The sequence below is a fragment of the Aegilops tauschii genome, chromosome 1, assembly GCF_002575655.3.
Source record: "Aegilops tauschii subsp. strangulata cultivar AL8/78 chromosome 1, Aet v6.0, whole genome shotgun sequence".
Classification (NCBI taxonomy): Eukaryota; Viridiplantae; Streptophyta; class Magnoliopsida; order Poales; family Poaceae; genus Aegilops; species Aegilops tauschii.
In genome coordinates this window covers 404,614,679-404,619,788 of record NC_053035.3, presented here as the reverse complement: position 1 = coordinate 404,619,788, position 5,110 = coordinate 404,614,679, and the positions used below count along the sequence as shown (strand labels likewise).

The 5,110-nt window shown below is 51.3% G+C and overlaps 1 non-coding gene across 1 annotated transcript; it reads left to right on the top strand.

The window, feature by feature from the left end:
- Positions 1 to 281: 281 nt before the first annotated feature.
- Positions 282 to 1,894, top strand: LOC109766723 (uncharacterized). The gene has a single exon (XR_005755329.3). It is a non-coding gene; the product is annotated as an uncharacterized protein (transcript).
- The last annotated feature ends 3,216 nt before the right edge of the window (positions 1,895 to 5,110 follow it).

Below are 5,110 nucleotides of genomic sequence, written 5' to 3'. Positions count from 1 at the left end.
CTCCTCCCCAAGCATCCCCAATTCTTCGCCAACAAAATATCGATCTTGTTCTTGGCTGCGTGGTTGAGAGCTGATAGTCTCCATTCCAGAAATTGTCGGGTTCAATTGGATCCCAACCCCACTCCTCAGGTACTCGGCGAATCTCTAATTTTAATCTCCGTGTCTGTACTGTACATGGTTCTTTGATATTACCAAGAGAAGAAACGAGAATCATCATCACAAACATTCAACGAGTTCCTTGTTCTTTCTTATGATTATCAGGAGGTCCGCCCGCCATCGCCATGGGCAGCCGGTTTGTGAATCTGTTGGCCATGAGCTGCAACGGCGGCCCCAGACACTTCAGCCTTCACTGCTTGAACCCGGCAAACTTATTTCGCCCAGCCCGGTCACGGCCAGCCGTTCGAGCAGTTCATCGACGGCCAGCGGACGCCCCGCTGCCTCCGCCGTCCCTGTCATTCGACTGGCCCTGCAGGAAGGGCGAACAGGCGTGGATGAATTTCATGGCTTTCGGCCCCGGCCGGGAAAACCTCCTCGCCGTGGACCAAATCGGCAGGAGCTTCTTGTACAACCACGACTCGCGCTTGCTCCGCACTGGGATGCCCAAGATGCGCAAGCCCATTATCGACCCCATCTCCGTTGTCGTGGGCGACAGCCTATACGTCATGAGCGGCAACCCTGGCCGGCTGCCCGATCGGGACTGCTTCCAGGCTCTCCTCCACACCCGCCTGTCTGCTAGCTACGCCCAAGACTGGTGCTGGTATTCCCTCCAGCCACCGCCTTTCTTTGCCGCCGACGACGACGGGGTGGATCGATCCAGCTGCCGCGATGCCCCAATGCCCTTTGAAATCAGTGCCTATGCCGTGGTTGACGATTCACAGATCTGGATATCCACATCTGGTGCCGGCACATACTCGTATGACGTCGCGAGTGGCGCGTGGAGAAAACTAGGCAACTGGGCACTGCCGTTCAGAGGTCGCGCCGAGTACATCCCTGAGCACAACCTCTGGTTTGGCTTCACACCCGACGATTTGCAGCTCTGCACATCAGACCTCACTGCCTCGTGTGAGTTGAGGCCGCCCGTGCTGCAGGATGTGTGGTCAGACGTGAACAGGCCAGAAGATTGGACCCTGACAGACGCCAGCATTGTGCCGCTCGGCTCCGGTCAAGTCTGCGTTGCCAGGTTCTTTCTTACCTGCCCAGAGGAGAGCATTGAGGATGTGTATGGCTATGCCCTTGAGAAAACAGAGAATTTTGCTGTTCTCGAGGGTGTCAAATTGTTAAAGGCTGGGTGGGCTCAGCTCTGGATGGTTAAGCACAAGTCGGACCGTTACGTCTTCGGCCGTGACCTTGTCATACCGCTTTGATATTTTGTAGTACTTCATCTATGCCAAGTGAGCTCTCTTAGATCAACCGGTGTAGTCTAGTCCCGTGCGGCTGGCTTTATGGCGTCGATGGAATCAATGCATGGAAAACGAAACAACGAAACGAGGGCAGTCTGGACGTACTACCAGCGCCTCAAATCCAATCCAACCGAAACAATCAGAAGAAGCGATCGAAAGAAACCCTCTCCAACTACAGGCGCGTCCAAGCCAAGCGAATCAAAATAAGTCCGGCCGGGTCTTCCCTCTTCCGCCCAGCCGCACGTGCACCTTTTTCTTTTTCTTTGATTGATTTCATTTGAGGAAGTGCACGTACACCTCATACGTACGTACGTTCGTGCTTACCCTCTTTTATTCTTCCTGTTTTTCTTTTTTATAACGCATCGTAGCTGCTTCAAACCTTCAACCGCATCACGTCAAAAAAAACCTTGAACCGCATCATGTCAAAAAAAAACCTTCAACCGCATGCACATGCATGCATGCATGCCCGACTAAGCACGTACACGCACACACAACTTTTACACGTGCACATTCGCAAAAATAAAAGACAGGACTTTTACACGTACACGTATGTACGTGCTTTTTTCTTTTGCAATTCACCTAGCTAGACGCGACTGCGCGCACAACACTTTTGCACATCGTTCCTGTTAAAAAAAACTTTTGCACGTCCTTCCAGTTAAAAAAAAAGAAATTTTGCACGTCGTTCGTGCTCCTATCCGTCTATCTCCCTCGTACTACCTCCGGTCCTTTTTAGTATGCATACAAGTTTTGTCCGTAGTTGAAGTATCTCTGCTTTGACCAAACTTATAGAAAAAAATTCAATATTCACAATGCCAAATCAATTTTGGAAATGTACCTTTATATTATATGTATATATTTTTTGTATTGTAGATGCTGATATTTTTTAACATAAATTTGGTCAAACTTTGCAATGTTTGACTCAACACAAATCTAATACGCGTAGAAAAAAGGACCGGAGGGAGTACCAGTGACACACGCACATGCGTCACTAGCTAGCTACGCACATGCGAATCAACTTATTGTATCCCCAGCTCACATAGTTCAACTCCTAGACTTAACATTCACTAGTACAAAACAGGGCCTTCGTCACAGGGCAATATTCACATTAGTCCCGGTTCAGTCACAAACCGGGACTAATGTGAGCATTGGTCCCGGTTCGTGCGGCTAAGGCATTAGTCCCGGTTCACCTGGGCCCTTTAGTCCCGGTTGGTGCCACGAACCGGGACTAAAGGGTGCGATGCCCATTAGTACTGGTTGGTGGCACCAATCGGGACTAAAGGTTAGTCCTTTAGTCCCGGTTGGTGCCACCAACCGGTACTAATGGGCTTTGAGGCATTAGTACCGGTTCATGGCACGAACCGGTACTAAAGGCCCAATCAAACTCTACCCCCCTCCCCCCCGCCCCGTGGACCGCGTTTTCAGTTTTAGAAAAAACAAAAGAAAATGATGGAAATGTCAAAAAAATAAAATAAAATAAGTTTCCCATGTGATATGTGGTCTAGTTGTTGGGAAAATTAACAAATATGAATTTCGCCTTTATTTGCAAAATCTCTCTGGAATTTCTTAAAATGGGCATAACTTTTGCATACGAACTCGGGTGAAAAACTTTTTTATATGAAAAATCATCTACTCAAAAATTTACATACGAATTTAACCCACGGTAGAAGGCGTTAGGGTAGGAATCGCACCGGATCTCCTCCCTCTTCAGTCTTCCTTGCGCCGCCACCAGTATAAAACAGCGCTCCTCCCCAAGCATCCCCAATTCTTCGCCAACAAAATATCGATCTTGTTCTTGGCTGCGTGGTTGAGAGCTGATAGTCTCCATTCCAGAAATTGTCAGGTTCAATTGGATCCCAACCCCACTCCTCAGGTACTCGGCGAATCTCTGATGATAATCTCCGTGTCTGTACTGTACATGGTTCTTTGATGTTACCAAGAGAAGAAACGAGAATCATCATCACAAACATTCAACGAGTTCCTTGTTCTTTCTTCTGATTATAAGGAGGTCCGCCCGCCATCGCCATGGGCAGCCGGTTTGTGAATCTGTTGGCCATGAGCTGCAACGGCGGCCCTGGACACTTCAGCCTTCACTGCTTGAACCCGGCAAACTTATTTCGCCCAGCCTGGTCACGGCCAGCGGTTCGAGCAGTTCATCGACGGCCAGCGGATGCCCCGCTGCCTCCGCCGTCCCGGTCATTCGACTGGCCCTGCAGGAAGGGCGAACAGGTGTGGATGAATTTCATGGCTTTCGGCCCCGGGCGGGAAAACCTCCTCGCCGTGGACCAAATCGGCAGGAGCTTCTTGTACAACCACGACTCGCGCTTGCTCTGCACTGGGATGCCCAAGATGCGCAAGCCCATTATCGACCCCATCTCCGTTGCCCTGGGCGACAGCCTATACGTCATGAGCGGCAACCCTGGCCGGCTGCCCGATCGGGGCTGCTTCCAGGCTCTCCTCCACACCCGCCTGCCTGCTAGCTACGCCCAAGACTGGTGCTGGTATTCCCTCCAGCCACCGCCTTTCTTTGCCGCCGACGACGACGGGGTGGATCGATCTAGCTGCCGCAATGCCCCAATGCCCTTTGAAATCAGTGCCTACGCCGTGGTTGACGATTCACAGATCTGGATATCCACATCTGGCGCCGGCACATACTCGTATGACATCGCGAGTGGCACATCCCTAGCCTTACCTTGCACTAGGCTAGCACATGTCCGTTGCAGCATGTTTAAATTTTATTTAAAACTGAATTGGGGATTGATAAACCCTAGCACCAAATGAATTCAAATAGGCTCCAATAAAATCACTTCCAATAAACCCAAAGTGACTTCAGGAAAAGTCCATCATTTTTTAAATTGGTGAAAACCCCTGACAAAAATTGGTGCTTATTTTCCCTAGGTCATTTCAGGTTTTTGGATTAAATCATAAGTATTTGAATTGGAGCATTTAATGGCTATAAATATTTTAAATGCTTCAATAATTCTGAAAACATTTGAGGGCTGTTAGTAAACATTTTAAAAGTGCCCACAAATTTTCTCAGGAGTTTTAAAAATGGTTTAGTACTATTACTAAATCAAAAACAGAAAAACAAAATAGAAAACATAAAGTAAAGAGAGAGAGAGAGAGAGTTACCTGGCCTTTCAGGCGGCCCAGCTGGCGGCCCAGCAGGCTGGCCCAGCCCAACTTCCCGCCTGTCGTCTTCCTCCTCGTGCCAGTGGGCACGAGGGCGTGTGGCCGCCGCGCGCGCCCACGCGCTTGGCCACTCCTGCTTGGTTGGCCTCCCCGACCCCTCTGGACGATGCCACGCGCCACCCCGGGCCCTCTCACTCCTCCCTCCATGCTCATCCCCTCCCTTGTCTCTCTCCCGCGACAACCGAGCAGAGCTCGTCAACGCCGCTCGCCGTTGCCATGGCCACCGAGCCCCCCCTCGCCTAGCTAGGATGCCCAGCAGCTCCGCCACCTCGCGCTACGCCTCTCCACCGAAAGAAGCCACTCCGGACGCCCTGCAACGACTGCATCGTCATCGTCTTCGAGCTTCGGCCGCCGGCAACCCCACCGTCGATTCGACGCCGTCCGTGCCTCCCCGAGCTCGCCGAGAAGCTCTTCGTGACCGCGGTGAGCCCCCGGTCATTTCCCCCTAACCCTGCCCCCGTTTGGTTGCCGTAGCACCGTTCCCCACGAGCACCGAAGCCGCCGTCCGCCATTGCCGCTGC